We start from the raw sequence: 17,295 nt of genomic DNA, 5'->3' as shown, positions 1-17,295 counted from the left end.
TGCTTTTTCACAAAATATTGTGGAACAAAATTACTCATTCATTTACTATCGGGTGGGAGGATTGGGCATAAATTGAAGGGAAATGTACGCACTTATTGTACACACTTAATCAACATCACAGTTATTCATAGTACTTAATTGTGTAACATCTGCTGTAGCTGCTAGCAATGCTGTACACGGGGAATGGGTTAGCCTAGCGATTGTTAGTACTTGCAATTGGCTCTATGAACACATTTACTGTACTGACAGCGATATATTGTTTCACTTCTTATGACAAATGTACTTGCAAGTCGCTTTGGATAAAAGCGTCTGCTAAATGCCCTAAATGTAAATGTAAATTAACACAATACCTAATTTTGAAAATGTCCTAGAAATGTGGTAACATAGGGCTGTGGGAACCTAGGGCCTAATCTTCTAAATAATCAGTTACACAAAATCCTTAGTAAAGTGGGAAAATAGGGCTGTGAGACCATTGGGCTGTGGGAACATAGAGCTGACCCGTTAAACTATTAGGCCTAGCTAAAGTTTAAAAAACTCAGCAAATCCAGATTTTACAGATCACTTGACTCCATTCTAACTTTTCCAGAACAATGCATGTCTTGCTGGCAGAACACTTCTTAGTGAGTAGATATTTGGTTCAGCCTCTGGTCTGCAGCCTGCATGCTGACAGGAAGCTGGAAGCTTGCATTTAAGCCGCGGAAGCTAGCGTCCCAAAGCTTTCTGGGACCCAGGCTATCGCTTGGGTTGTCCGTTGGTGGTGTGTTGTTCACGTCTTTGTGTGTTTGCGTTAACGTTGGCCCTGATTAACATAGCAGACTCTTTATAAAATAAATACTTGTAACATGAATAAATAAGATGACTGAATTGTGTTCTGGTTGTTGCTTCTTTAAACGGCTTTGAGGTGTTCGGGTTCAGTCTCGATTAAACAATTTCTGCCGGTTTTCAGGTGGTGCTGTTTGATGCCGTCACCTGCTGAATTGGCCTTCCTATGTGGTGCAGACCTGCTAATATTAGGTTACATTTAGATAAAACTTGCGACATTGATCTCCTTTAGCAACAAATAAAACCCTGGAACAGTGATGCAAACTTTTTCTAATTGAGAAACTGGAAGTTAAGAAATCATTTACCACTCTCCTATTCCTGTTAGCTGGTTACGTAGAGCGAGTGTTTGTTATATGAAACACTTTATTAACACTGTATTAACACAGTGTTAACAGTCTATTAACCAGTCCCTCCAGGATTTCGCGGGCCATTTTTGAGATTGTTGCGGCCTACAATGGCTGATGTTGCGTGAGCTTTTCCAAAAAGCTGCGATGAAAGTTGCAGTGTTTTTGAGGTTTTCGTTGCGATTACAGTGCGAGAGGAAGTGAAAGTTGCGATTTTCCTGACGTTAAATAAAAGTTATTACTGCAATTTTCCCAGAGTAATTTGTTGAATATGAAGTTATTACTGAAAAACACATTAATTAAAAGAACAAAAAACACTGAGAATTGGTCCTATGAATAATTGATTCATGATTCTTTCAGCCTGTGTCATAGTGATCTGCCTCGTCGTCTGACGTCCTGCCTGCAGTTCTGCAGTTCTGTAGTAATGTTTCGCAGTGGCAAATGCTTATCATTGGAAGATTTATGCTTATGTTCCACCACAATGTTGCATGCAGTGAAAATTTATTTTCCCCCGCTTCCATGTAGAATACCAAGATACTGCTTTTTCGCGATCTTTCGCAGTTATTTTGGTCGGTAAGTGTGAAACGTTGGACGCGCACATGCTGCATGAATGCTTGAATCACTTGAACGTAGTAAACACGGAAGTAAGGCGGAAGGTAGTTTGTCGACGTCAGTTCAAGACTACGCCACTGATCAAATTTGCGGGAAAGTTGTGGTGGTTGCTTAAAATTGCGAAACCGCCCTGAATTCGCGGTGATTGTTGATGTTGTGTTGAAGTTGCAAATCGCAACATCGCAAAATCCTGGAGGGTCTATCACTGTATGATCACTGTGTTAACACTGTATTATCACTGTAATAACACTATAAGTGATAACACTGTGTTATACTGTATTATCACTCTATTATCCAACCCGGTATCACTCGATTTCGTGCTCATCCTCACAAACGTTACTCTATTGAAGGAGAGCACGAGTGTCCGACTTTTATCGTGCTACACCGAACGAAATGTAAACCCATGCATTTTGTATGGGAGCATTTCTCAAACTATTTTCGTGCTGGACTAAATGAAACGAGAGGGAGACAGAGACAGAGAGAGAGACAGAGACAGAGACAGAGACAGAGAGAGAGAGAGGGGCTTCAGAAGGTCTGGGCGCAGATAGTGCAGTGCAACCTATAATTATGTATCGTGCTCATGCTCACGAAAATAAATCTATTCAATCGTGTCCCAGAGCACGATTGTCTGACTTAATTCGCACTAAACAGAACGAAAATGAAACCAAAGCATTGACAACCAAAGGGAGATTTATTTTTTCGACTTCAGAAGGGGTGTGCGCAGATAGCTCACCCTCTACTCAAGCGGTGGTGTTCCCTTTTGAATATCAGTTTTTTTATTTATTTACCGCAGAGCTGAGCACATCGACACTTTTAGAATTACCGAACATGAATCATATGAAAGATCCAAAGACTGTTTTCTAACTGATTATTAAATTGCATGTTAAAGCATCTCTAGCGAGAGCACCAATATTCAGCAACATTCAACATTCTTACACTTCTCTTACATATTACTTTCAACATGGAAGTCATAACATTTTCAATCTCAGTGTTACATTACAACATTACTACTTCCATAACACATTCTGCATTGTCAATCACATAACACATAGGCCTATTCATTTCAGAATATATATTTTTTATAATTCAACACAATGCTAGCCATCAGCACAGCCGTTCGATTTGGAGAAAATGTGTCAAACGAAAAGGAAATTAAGTATTTCTTCAACTTTATTTCGACCAAAAGTAATTGCCTGGGATTATTTGAAATTTAAAAAAAAAGAAATACTAGACCGTTTGGGTACTGAGACGCCTGAAAGGGTGCCGGCAAGTTCGAGCTACACATGCCGTCTGTTGATTGGTCGACAGAATCGTCACTTCCGTGCAACAGGGGGATAATAACAAACAAATACAGTACCCGCAAGGTATTTCTGGACAACGGCGAAAGCTTCTTTTATTGAAGAAATCCGGCTTAAACCCCGCCCTACAATGAGGGTACTGTCGGCGGTGGTAACGTGAGCCGTAACTGAACTGGGTCAAACAGTCTCTTATTGTAAACTCATTCACAGTCCATCATTCATAGTCCCACTGATATGCTGGAGGCCGCCTGTGCTGCCTGACTGGATATCTGGATGGTGGTGGTGCTGGTTCAGCATCATCATTGTCATTCAAATCAGAATCCAGGTCTGGATCAAGATGTGGCAGTGGCTGGCTGGTGCTTCACGCTGGATCCTCTTGAAGAATTAACGGTTCCTGGTGATGGCAGCCATGGAGCCTTTTGTGTGTTCCAGATGCCTCATACACCAGCCTTACGAGTTGTACTTGTGAAGTCATTTCCTGTCTCGTAGCACTTATAGTGTTCCCGTTAGTTTTTGTGATTGTGTCATATCATTGGCTAGTCGTTGTTAGATACATTAGCCTCTTTAGCAAACCAGCTCGAAAACAAACAAAACAACTTTACATTGTATTGCACGCACAGCAAGAGCATGCAATGCGTAAATTGGTGACCGCAATAAAGTAGCAATGTAATGTGTAAGAGCATTTAAAATCAACATTAAAATGACCAACGTGGTACAAATGCAAAGAAAATAAATCTCTTTACGGGCGCAGCCATTTTTGTTTTTGTTTGCCTCACACCGGGATTCCACCGGACGCGTACGCGCCGCGGAACGGCTGCGCCGCGGAACGGCTGCGTCCTCTGCCTGCGTCCATTCCTACCGGGCGCGTAACGGCAGCGTAGCGCTGCCTTGCGAGCAGTGTTGGGAACGTTACTTTAAAAAAGTAATTAGTTATAGTTACTCACTACTTGTTCCAAAAAGTAACTGAGTTAGTAACTGAATTACTCTATAATAAAAGTAACTAGTTACCAGGGAAAGTAACTATTTGCGTTACTTTAAAAAAAAGAAAGTTCCTATATGTGAAAGATTTGGATTTTTCTGAGCAGTTTTCACTTGGCCTGAATGTGTTAAATGGTTGAACTGCCCATTCAAGGCCCTGATATGCTTCCAACTGAGGCCCCGTCCACACTAACCCGGGTAAATCTACAAATGCATCAATATTCATCCGTTTAGTCCTTCCGTCCAAACTAAAACAGAGAATTCCGACGCTGAAAACGATGCTTTTCGAAAACGATCGCTGAGGTGGATAAATGTGAAACCGATGGGGTCGCGTTGTAGTGTGGACAGACGGAGGCTTTCAGAAACGATTACGTTCGATTGCCATGACACTGCCATGACACTGCCACAAGCTTGCGCTATAGACCGAGAAGCTCATCAAAAGAATGGCAGGTGAAATGCAAATGAGGATCTCTCTGTACATTGTACTAATTTATCTCCAGAAACAACTCGACATATTGAGTCAAACATAATCGTTGCTCCAACGCCGGAGGCGAGCGCTGTACTTAATGTTCTTACGTGATGGTATAAAAAAACGAAAGACGACAGTTCAAACCGTCGCCTACTTGGAGCGGCGTTTCTGGACAAGACCGGGTCGAAAATTATTAACCAGCTGATCAACTGTGAATATCATCTGATCGTGCGCCTGTAATCTTAACAGAGAGGGGTGGCGGAGTAACGTAACTATGACAACAACTGTTTATCAAAATGATTTCTGTGTGGAACGTGGATGCAAAACATTGTGAAAACGATATGAAAACGATAGTGTGGACGGTGATCTTTTTCATTGTGGATGGGCGTTTTTACATTTACCCGGGTTAGTGTGGATGGGGCCTGGATTTCAATTTGCTTGGTTGCAAAGGCTGTGGAACATCTGCCAGATACTACAGAAAATTCCAACTTTTCATCTTATTGCTCCGTACTCGCCATTTCTGCTGCTTCATCGATTCGGTTTGGTGTGTGCGTTTGCGTGTGTGTGGCGCGCGTGTCCTGGCTTGTGTGTAAAAACACTGGCTCCGATTGGCCACCATGAAACATGACTCTGCCTTAGCCAATCATAATCGCTTATCTCGTTGTTAAACCACCCGGTCTCCTCACTAGCAGTTTGTGTTTGGAGCCAGGGATGCGTTCGGATTACGCAGTTTATTCAATCAATTCATAGTAACGCACTGCATTTTTCGTACATTAACGGTAACGGCGTTGTAACGACGGAAATAGTAATTTGTTAGAATACCCCGTTACTGAAATAATAACGGCGTTACATAACGCTGTTCTTTTAAACGGCGCTATTCCCAACACTGCTTGCGAGCCAGCCGTATTCACACGAGATCACGCGATAATCCTAAACCTAATGTAGTCACCTTCCACTCCCAAAACTATTGCAATTAAATGCCACACTTTGTCCTTTCTGACATTTTCCTTATAAAAAGGATGATTTGGTATATAAATGACTTCATGTTGCTGAACTTCGACAATGAGTCTCTCGTCGTCCATGTTGCCGACCCTCTGAGACGCTTTGATTGATTGACGGCTGACCTGGTGCCACCGGTCATGACGTAATAATGTTGATGTGAAGTTACATGAGCTGAGTATTGTGTTTTATTTTGAAAATTGACCGGATGCTCTATGGCTTTTACTTTTCACTTCCTGCCCGGCTCGACCTGCTCTGTCGAAATTGACGCGGTTTAGCAGCGGCTCGCGGCAAAAATAGAATTGGACGGAAAGATAGCGCCGCGGCGCGGCACGCCGCTCCTGGGACGCTGCTGAAACGTTCCGCGGCGCGCCCGGTGGAAATGGTCTAATTGATTACGCCCCGTGCCCACTACATGCGTCCGTCGACTGATCCCCATTGACTTTCAATGGGGATGGCAATGCATTGTGGATCCGTCCGTTCCGTTGGAGCCGTCGGCTCAGTCATGGCTCAGTCAAAAAGTTGAAAAATGTTCAACTTTTTCGGCAGCGACGGATCCGTCATCCAATAAGATCGCGTATGCAAATTTAAGCACTGTGACGCGACTCGGGCTCTGACGATACTGGAAAGCGGGAAAGCGGGTCATCTTGCATCGCAACAAGCAGGAAGTAGGAGGAAGAACCCGGCGAAGCGATTTGATTGGCTGAAGGATGCCTCTGCAAAGACTACTCCCCCATCAGTCAGCCACGCCTTCCCACATCAGTCGACGGACGCATGTAGTGGGCATGTAGGGTTACCCTACATGCCCACTACATGCGTCCGTTGACTGATGAAAAAGTTGAAAATTTTTCAACTTTTTGACTGAGCCATGACTGAGCCGACGGCTCCAACGGAACGGACGGATCCACAATGCATTGCGCGTCCGTCCCCATTGAAAGTCAATGGGGATCAGTCGACGGACGCATGTAGTGGGCACGGGGCATTAGAGTGGAAGCGATCAGCAGCGGTGACCGCGGCGCAGCCGTCCCGCGGCGCGTACGCCTCCGGTGGAATCAAGGCTTCACTGCACTCGGTATACTCCCAGAATTCCGATTGGGACCGACCAAAATGGGCCGTTCCCCCGTGAAATGCTGCAAGAAAGCTGGGAGATTTCCCCACTTGCAACTCGTACGGGTGGTGTACGAGGCATCTGGAACACACCATTACACACTTGTGACAGTGAGTGATTCTTTGCTGTAAGGTGTGCTTGTTCTTTTTCAGCTGACGGCACAGCACAGTGTCACCTGGCTTGATGTTACATGGTGTAGCATGTCGTCGGTCATCAGAATGAGCTTTCGTTTTGGCTTTCAGTGTCCTTTGTGCGTACCTCGCTGTCAGTAAGGAAGGTGGCGGAGGCAGCTGCGACTGGCTGCCCCCCCCTGAAGCAGGTAGCAGCCCAACCTGGTCTGACTGGAGTTGGTCTCTATGTTGACTGGCTTGCTGACATAATAACGTAGTAACGGCACCGCCGTGACCAGCGTGTTGATTTCCTTCATAGCAGCTTCAAGTTTGGGCAACCAGTGCCACGTCAACTCTTTGTCCAGCAACCTTCTCAGCGGTTGACACACCTCTGAAAAGCAGAGCATGAACCTCGATAAGTAGTTAGCAATACCTGGAACTCCATACCAAGTACAATGCACAAACAACCAACTCTCACCTCATTTTCCACACATCTAAAAAAAAGGCTTCTTGAAAATCAAACATGTGGTCACTAGCTGGGATAATTTATAATTTGTCCACTGCCGCTAACCCTGTCTATTATGATGTATTACTCAGTGTGTGTGTGTGTTTTAGTGTATATTACGATTAGTTTGGTTTTGCTTTATTTTTTTAATTTATATAGGGACTATCTTCCAGTCAGGGACTAAGGATGGAAGTTAGCCTACGGCTATAATCCTGTATATTGACATTTTTATTGAAAAAGAAATGTGCCTTTTGCGGCCGTTGGGCTTATGCTCAGACTCAGCATCACTTTTCTGCATCTGTCCATCAGAGCAATGAGATTTGCGTCATGATCGTGTACAGCCTCCTCCTCCGTGTCCCCACAGCCGACTACGAGGATGTCATCAGCTATGGGCTCAATTCCTTTCAAACCGGCCAGTGGCTAATGTTGTTTCCGCTGGTTCAGCTCCGGTGCAACTGAGATGCAATAAAAGGAGCATCAGCCATCGCTTTCTACCCCACGGCGTCCAGAATGTTGTCATCAGGCTGCTCTCCTCACCGAGGCGACACTGCAGGAATACGTTGCGCATATACAGGTTGAAGACGCTTTGGCAGCTTGTACAGCACATTATCTAAAGTGGGCATGAGGTAATGTCACCTCATCAGGACTCAGTTAGCGTATATGCTAGCAAAAATTGAACCCAGGGTCTTTGTTTTGGCATGTATACCCATCAAATAAGGCCTCCAGACACATTTTTCATTGAAAATCGAGTATAGAGTTCGCACAGTGCAATGTTTGGCTTCAATGTTATTGGTTAGGCGCACCCCGAATGCTTCCAAATCAGCATTTTTAACCACACAAGTCCACACAAGTCGATTAATTGCTAAATAATATAATAGAGGAGCCGCCAAATTTAATCTCCCCTTTTCATACTTGACCGTTTTAAATTTGTTTGCGTCTCTTTTATATTATTCACGGTAGCAGGTAATCGACTTGTGTGGACTTCCTGGAACATGGACCTACCGGTAAGGCAGGTCTTTTTTAATAAATTACCGGTATGCTAACTAAGTTGTTGATGCTTTGTTTTATGTGTAGGGACCCTAATCATGCTACTGCAGAGGTTTGGTGCTATTTTGAGCAATATTACTGGTTAAAAAGTGCTGATTTGGAAGCGTTCGCGGTGCCCCGGAGCAATAACATGGAGGCCAAACATTGCGCCAGGCAAACTTTAAACTCGATTTTCAATGAAAAAAGAAGGAGGAGGGCTTATTTGATGGGTATACATACATATACTTTTGATGGGTTCAATTTTCACCGCAATTACACTTTAAGGGGCTTAGGGTCAATGCAAAGCCTCAATTTGTCTGGCTTCTTCACTATGACCAGATTTCTAATCCAGTCTGTGGGCTGAGTGGCTGTGGTTAAGTGTCCATCCCTTTCATATTGGTTTAGCTGTGCCTTAACAGCCGCCTGTGAATATCACCCGGTAGTGACTCGACTGGGCTGGTGATAACATCATTGTAAGCGTTAATGACTCTCTGGTTAGCTCACTTGTCTTAGAGTGCTCCACTTTGTTCAGCTCTCCGGGAATGGTAAAACGCAACAGGCCAAATCTCTCGCATGTCTCCCCTGAAAGTAAGGGCTACTGGCTGGTGCACACGATCTCAAAGTCCAGTCTGTGTGTCTTCCCCCTGATGACACACTGTGTGCTGTACACGCCCATTGAGCTCATCCTCTCACTGTTGTAAATCCTAAATTTGATGAGACCTTTCTGAAGAGGAGCTCTAGCTGGCAGTCTTATTTTGTCTTTCATGCTCATCCCGGTGCAGGTGGTGCCAGAGTCAAGCTGGCACCTCTGGACCCCTCTGTGCAGTGTTAGGTTTACAAACCACTTTTTCCTTTCTTCACAGCCCCCACACTCTCCGCTGTCTACACATCTCTCTCATCGCGGTCGCTGTCCTCCGGGTCATCCACAGCGTTCAACTTAAGTGCTTGCTGGCCTCTTTTCATGCATACTTTGGCAAAGTGGTTAGCAGTGACGCACAAGCAACAAGACTTTCTAAATGCAGGGCACAGGTCTCGCCCCTGTCTGTGCGCTGTGCCACAGTACTTGCATTCACCTGTGCCTCTCTGTGGCTGTGCAGATGTGTGGCGGACGCGGATGGCCTGTTTGTAGGTCTCAGTCCTGGTCGCTGTCCATATGCAACATTGATGCTCTCCCCAGGCACAGAGCTGCTAAGTGACATGGATAGGGTGACCAGACGTCCTCTTTTTCCCGGACATGTCCTCTTTTCGAGACCTAAAAAATGCGTCCGGCAGGGATTCCAAAAACGTCCGGTATTTTGCCTCGTCGCAAAAAAAATAAAAAAATATTATTGTTATTATTATCTTTTTATTTTTTTTTGCCTCGTCGCATATTTGTGTTTCTGGGTCTTTCACATAACCTACTATTTATTACCATTGTATATGTCTATGGTTATTACGGCCTTCCAAGTTCTGGAAATGGTATCTCCCTTACGTTCCACCTTCTTGCGCGAGCTGACTGTAGAGAGAGTCTGTCATTGGGTAGTCTTGCAAAGCCAGACCAAACTACAGCAAGTAGAATGCTCATTGGGTCATTGGGCGACCGATCTCAGGGTTGCCAGAGCCACGATAATTATCCTCCAAATACGACCATTTTGAGCCTTTGGTACGTTACTTTGCCATTTCCAATCTGGCAACATTGAGCACCTTGCCGCTTCCACTATGTTTAAAATAGCAGCACATTACATCTGCAGCCATGCCTAAACGCAAATGTAAGTTCACGGACGAACTGAACACACTACACCCCCCCCCCCCCCCCCCCCCCCGCGACGACGTGTCCTCTTTTTTACAAACTCAAATCTGGTCACCCTAGACATGGATTTTAAAGGTCCCTTAGCATGCTACTCTATGGATGCTTTAATATAGATATTAGTGGGCCCCTAACACAGTATTATATATTCAGCCGTGGTGCAGAATTACAGCCACTACGAGCCAGTCGCACATTGAGCTTTCACATGGAGGTAAGGGTGTGGCCCTGAGCAGCTTACGGCCACAGTACCAGGCGCTCTGTTTACAGTGGATGTATTGCAATGGCGAGGCGCACACAGCCTTTGGCCATGTTCTGTAAATAATCTAGAACACTCTGGGTGCTCCGGCGGAAGTCCTGGAGCTCTATATCTAAATAATATCATATCATACATAGATATCTATATCATATCATATATATTATCACGGCCAAAAGCTGTCCGCCTCCAGACGATATTATGAATCTCAAACGACTGCGTCGGGTTCTCCGACGTCTCTGGTTCATCCACGTCCACATCAATCTGCAGTAGACTGAACCACGACATGGAGGAGAAAGGGATTGATACGTGAGGATGCTGTTCATATATTACAGCTCAGCATTCAACACTATTGTTCCCTCCAAGCATATTGTGTGCTCAGGACCCTGGGCCTTAGCACCTCCCTTTGCAACTGGGTCCTGTGCTGTGTTCCGATATCCATTGTTCCATGAGTACACTTAAACGTAGTACACTATCCACACTCTGCGCAGATTTTCAGATGTCAGTGTTGTTCCAAATTGAATACTTGGTGGTGCATTTACCGGAGATGAAGATCGGTACTGCCACCGTGGCACATCACCCGCTTTGAACGGTGAACCATTTACGCCTAGCAGCTATAAAGAGCTAAAAAGCTATAAAAGCTATAAAATGACTCCATTAATGCAGGCTATGTTGTTCCAGTAGCCATTTTTTTTAGAGCTGAGCTGCTGGCTCAGCCTGGCTCCGCCTCTTCCGCTGCGTAGCTAAGATTGCTACGTGAAAAGTGTACATTGTTCCACACTCAGCATTTTGTCCGTATGAAGGGCACCATCTGGGTCCTTTCTTTTTTTCGCCCAATCACAATTGGAACCTACGTACTCAAACTAAGTAAAGTAAGTAAGGGAGGTATGGATATCAGAACACGCCCCTGGACTTCCTGACAGACAGATCACAGGTATTGAGAGTGGCCAACCTCACCTCCTCTGCACTGACCCTGAGCACTGGAGCCCCTGAGGGCTGCATACTCTGCAGCCCTCAGGGGCACCCTGTACACGCATGACTGTGTGTGTGCCACACAAAGCTCCAACGCCATCCTTAAGTTTGCAGACAACACCATCATCCTTGGTCTCATCTCCAACAATGATGAGACCGCCTACAGGGAGGAGGTCAGGGACCTGGCGCCATCGTGCGTTTTTGGACAATGTAGAGGGTGCACTGTACTCTCTGCGCATACCCCTTCTGAAGCCTCTCTCTCTCTCTCTCTCTCTCTCTCTCTCTCTCTCTCTCTCTCTCTCTCTCTCTCTCGCTCTCTCTCTCTCTCTCTCTCTCTCTCTCCTCTCTCTCTCTCTCTCTCTCTCTCTCTCTCTCTCTCTCTCTCTCTCTCTCTCTCTCTCTCTCTCTCTCTCTCTCTCTCTCTCTCTCTCTCTCTCGTTTAGTTTCGTTTAGTTTCATCCAGCACGAACATAGTCTGAGAAACACTCCCAATCAAAATGCATTGGTTTACATTTTGTTCGGTGTATCACGAAAAATTTGTTTTAGTTTTTGAGGAGGTCTGCCACAAACATTTGCAATTTTGACATACATAACTAGAGGGTGCACTGTACTCTCTGCGCACACCCCTTCTGAAGCCCCCCCCTCTATCGATGTCTCTCTCTCATTTCGTGAAGTCCAGCATGAACAAAGACTGAGAAACGCTCCCATTCAAAATGCATTCATTTACATTTCGTTCTGTGTAGCACAAAAAACTTGTTTCAGTTTTTGAAGAAGTCTGCCACAAAAATCAGAAATTTTGAAATACATAACTAGACGGTGCAGTGTACTGTCCGCGCACACCCATTCTGAAGCCTCTCTCTCTCTCTCTCTCTCGTTTCGTATATAGTCCAGCAAGAACATAGTCGGAGAAACAATCCCATTCAAAAGGCATGGGTTTACATTTCGTTATGTGTAGCACTAAATAAGTCAGACAATCATGCTCTGGGACATGTCCATATTAACAATTCGCTAAATCGCAATACCGGGTAGGTATTATCACTGTGTTAACATTTTCACTGAATTATCACTGTATGATCACTGTATTTTCACTGTATTTCCACTATGTTTTCACTTCAATAACAGTGGTTGAACAACCAGCTCCTGGTGTCCAAGCAGAGAGGATATGCACACAAACAGAAATACATATCTTACCTTGTCACTGTGATCGGTGGGACCGAAGCACACCACGTCTGTAGTCCACTTCCTGTATGAAGGACTTTTCCTCCGCAAAGCAAACTAATCTCTTCTAAGCTACTTACCCACAAACCACCCACCCCCTCTCTCTCTCTACTCTCTCTCCCTACTCTAACAATAGCTCGCTCTACCATTAACCTCTCGCTCTCCACTCTACTTAACTGTTTAACTCTCCTCTCTCTTCTCTCTCTCTCTCTTCTCTCTCTCTCTTCTGTGTTTCTACCATGAACACACACTGTTACACAAAGCTCCTTATCTGACTTTAGCTACACACACACATAAACACACACTAACAGATCTAAATTCACACACACTAAAGCCCACAACCGTTCCTGAGCAGCATCTGGCTCAGCCTCACCAGATGTCTATAGGGGTGGATAAAGGGGTGTGTGTGTGTGTGTGTGTGTGTGTGTGTGTGTGTGTGTGTGTGTGTGTGTGTGTGTGTGTGTGTGTGTGTGTGTGTGTGTGTGTGTGTGTGTGTGTGTGTGTGTGTGTGTGTGTGTGTGTGTGTGTCTGCTTAGGATACGGTGGGTTTGACATCTTTGGGTTTGAGCTCCTGCTCAGGGATCTGTGATTGATCCACACACCAGGGGGCAAACACACAACATGTTTCTTGATTGTATCTAAATCCTTACCCCACGGACGTCAACAATAAGAAAAAATATGAAAATAATTGATTGATTGATTTCATTTATTTCATACGTATCAAAATACAAATCAAACATCGCAAATAACACCAAACAAAATAAAAAGCATGACACTACAATAAACAAAAGCGATGTGCCAATTATTTCACAAAATAAAAAATTACATACATTCAATTGATATGTCTGAAAAGGAGTAGGAAGAAGTGTAACACTTATTTAATCCTACCCCTTTTCCACAGTTCAATAATTAATATGTATTTAATATATACTTCCTGTATTCCTCATAATCTCTCTTTATACTATATTTGATATATTATTTCATATATATTATTATTATTATTTTATTTTTTTATATTTTCCTTCTTACTTCTGTCTCTCATCCCTGTACCTTTTGAAAATCATTGCTTTGAACCTTTTTTTAAACTGGATCATGTTTGGACATTGCTTTAGCTCCTTGCTCATCCCATTCCACAGTTTCACCAATTGAGATGCAATGACATTTTAAAGTCATGCGTACAGCCAGTGTCTTAAAGTTTAACTGTTCCCTCAAATTGTAACCCCCCTCTCTGTCAATTTTTTTTTTTGAATGTTACCTGGTAGCAGTTTATTTCTAGCTTTGAACATGATTTGTGCAACTTGATATTCAACCAGGTCATTGAACTTTATGATACGGGAATGTAAAAACAGGAGGTTGGTGTGATCATAATATCCAGCTTTATTGATTATTCTTATGGCTCGTTTTTGAAGTGTGACTAGTGGTAGCAGTGAGCTTTTGTAAGTGGTCCCCCAGACCTCCACACAGTAATTTAAATAGCAGTAAAGAATATGCAATGAGTTGTGATCCAATATATGCTTTGCTTTACCCAGGACTGAGATGCTTCCTGACAGTTTAGATTTAACATGTTTTATGTGAGGTTTCCAGCTGAGCTTATGGTCTATTGTCACACCCAGGAATTTATATACATACACTCTTTCAATATCAACACCGTCAATCTTAACATTTACGTCATTATTTAAATAACAGTTTCCAAACAACATGATTTTTGTTTTACTTAGATTCAATGACAATTTATCATTGTCAAACCACTTTTTTAATTTGCTCATTTCAGTTGTAATTAACTCCAGAAGCTGCTGTAAGTCCTCTCCCGTACAGAAAATATTAGTGTCGTCTGCAAATAACACAAATTGTAAAATCGTTGATGTTTTGCATATATCATTGATGTAGAGAATAAAAAGAATTGGCCCTAATACTGACCCCTGGGGGACCCCACAGGCAATGTCCAAACAAGATGACATATGTTCACCCATCTTCACAAACTGTTGCCTGTTCTGTAGATGGCTCCTCAGCCAGTTTAATACAACCCCCCTGATACCATATCGTTCTAGTTTATTGATTAATCTGTCATGATTTATGGTATCAAATGCTTTTTTGAGATCAATACAAACACCAGCTGCATAATTCTTTTGGTCCAGGGAATTTGTTATCTTTTCAATTAGCTCAATGACTGCTAATGAAGTGGATCGGTTGGGTCTGAATCCGTATTGGCTGTCAGTTAGTAAATTGTGTTTATTGATGAATTTGTTAAATCTGTCAGCAAAGAGTTTTTCTAAAAATTTTGAAAATTGAGGAAGCAGTGAAACAGGCCTGTAGTTTGTGAAGTGGTATTTGTCTCCAGTTTTGTACAGCGGTATGACTTTTGCAATCTTCATTTTTTTGGGGAATTTACCAGTTTTAAATGATAAGTTACAGATATGCGTTAATGGCTTCGAAATTCCGTGAATTACCTCTTTGACTATTTTCATGTCAATGTCACTATAGTCAGTAGAAGTTTTGTTTTTGCATTTATGAGCAATCTCTATAATTTCACTCTCTTCCACTGCTGTTAGAAACATTGATTTTGGATTAATGTCTATGAAATCATAATTGCTATCATCAGATCTCACAGGAACAGGGATTTTTTCAGCCAGTATTGGTCCCACATTTACAAAATATTGGTTGAAGCCATTTACTGCATCATCCATATTGTCAATAGTCATATCATTTTCAATAAACTCATGTGGATAATTAACTTGTCTGGAACCATTTCCAATAACATAATTTAGTATATTCCATAGACCTTTAATATTGTTTTTATTATTATCTAATAATTTTCTGTAATATTCTTTCTTACTAATTCTCATAATGTTAGTAAGTTTATTTTTATATTTCTTATATTTATTTTCTGCGTCTTTGGTTCTAAGCTTTATAAATTCGTTATATAGTGTATTTTTCTTTTTGCAGGCATTTTGTAATCCTTTAGTTATCCATGGACTCTCTGAATATTTAAATTTCATTTTAGTTTATTTTATTGGGCAATATTTATCATACAACAATTTAAATATCCCTAAGAATATTTCATAACCTTTATCAATATTTTCTTCTTAGTATAATAGTTTCCAATTTTGATTTAATAATTCATTTTTTAAAGCGTTTATTGCCTCTTCTGTAATAATAAATTAAGAGAAAGAAATGTCTGATTTCTTAGCCATTTATCGGAACTCAGGACAATCAGCCCAAATAGAAAAGGATACTTTTAAAGCTATGTGCAGAGGGTGGATAATAAGTTATTGAACTGCAAAAAATAAGAAAATGCTGGACAAAAAATAATCTTATGACTGAATTAAAGATTTTAGTAACTCAACCAATGTTTCCAAAAACGTGCTACACTTAAGATTTCACGATTACTGACAAGATCCGCCTTGCAAGCAGTTTTACATGGGAAGTGAAAATTTACTGTTTCAACTTGGCATGTTCCATACTACCCACATACTAAAAAGCTGAAAAGATATATTTGAAAAATAAGCCTTGTGGCGCATGGGGGTTATTATTGTCTGTGTTATACAGTTGGAAATATCTTGAGGTCAAAAGGTCAAGGAGCATAATACGTTTATTTATTTATTTTATATTAATTGTAAAAAATTGCTAAAATTATATATTTCAAAAATAAGCCTTGGGACACATGGGGGTTAATATTATCTGTGTTATACAGTTGGTTTGATATCTTGAGGTCAAAAGGTCCAGGAGCATAATACGTTAATTTATTTATTTTATTTGTGAAAATTTGCCGAAATGATATATTTGAAAAATAAGCCTTGTGGCACATGGGGGTTATTATTATCTGGTTATACAGTTGGTTTGATATCTTGAGGTCAAAAGGTCAAGGAGCATAATACGTTTATTTATTAATTTTATATTAATTATAAAAAAATAATGAAATGATATATTTGAAAAATAAGCCTTGTGCCACATGGGGGTTATTACTATTCTTGTTATACAGTTTGTTTGACAACTTGAGGTCAAAAGATCAAGGAGCAAAATAAGTTAATGTATTAATTTTAATTGTGAAAAATTGCCGAAAATATGTATTTGAAAAATAAGCCTTGTGGCACATGGGGGACATTAATCTGTATGTTGCACAGTTGGTTTGACATCATTCAATCAAATCGTTGAAGTGCATAATAGGTTTGTATTTTGAATGTTAAATGAATGTTGAATATTAAACTAACTTAATGCTGGTCACGTAGGGCAAGGTTTTGTGTTGCGGAAAATAAAATGGATGACATTTATTTTATTTTCAGTGGAAAATGCAACATTTAAGATAGTTTCATCATTTACATGTGTTTTGATACATTCACTGACTTGAATGTATATTATGTTTAGAATGTTAGTTGATGCAAGCTTTTCCATCATTGCCATGGTGTTCATTAGGGTGCTGCCAGAGCCATTAAAGGAGCATTTCACCGGTGGAGGCATGAATATGTATTGAAATTGGGTCCTATATGTAGTCGAATAATAAAATAAAATTCTAATTTGGTGCCGTCTTTACCGAGAAAAGGCAGATACATATTTATAGATATTTATTTATTTCGTTGAAATCCGCGAGCTGCTGACCATCATGGCAGAGAAGGTGATGCAGTCGCATTTAACAAAGACGGTGACAGTTGAAAGATGGTGCGATCTACGAGAAAGACGCAGAGGAACGTTCCTTCGTGCCAAGCCGCGACCGAACCGGCTTGGCAGTGTGAAAGGCAAAATATGTATTTCCATATATTTAAAGTGCATCATGCTATTATGCACCGATAATATAACACTA

At 41.9% G+C, this 17,295-nt stretch overlaps 1 protein-coding gene across 1 annotated transcript in view; it reads right to left on the bottom strand.

Annotated features, from left to right (window-relative positions):
* LOC130405723 (uncharacterized) overlaps window positions 1-12,528 on the bottom strand; it is an 85,381-nt gene extending 72,853 nt beyond the window's left edge. Inside the window, exon 1 of the mRNA XM_056610888.1 lies at window positions 12,474-12,528. The gene's annotated coding sequence lies outside the window, so the exon portion shown is untranslated. The remainder of the gene's footprint in view (window positions 1-12,473) is intronic.
* Window positions 12,529-17,295: the final 4,767 nt, after the last annotated feature.

This window comes from Gadus chalcogrammus, chromosome 16 (genome assembly GCF_026213295.1).
Source record: "Gadus chalcogrammus isolate NIFS_2021 chromosome 16, NIFS_Gcha_1.0, whole genome shotgun sequence".
Classification (NCBI taxonomy): Eukaryota; Metazoa; Chordata; class Actinopteri; order Gadiformes; family Gadidae; genus Gadus; species Gadus chalcogrammus.
This window is presented reverse-complemented; position numbering and strand designations above follow the sequence as displayed.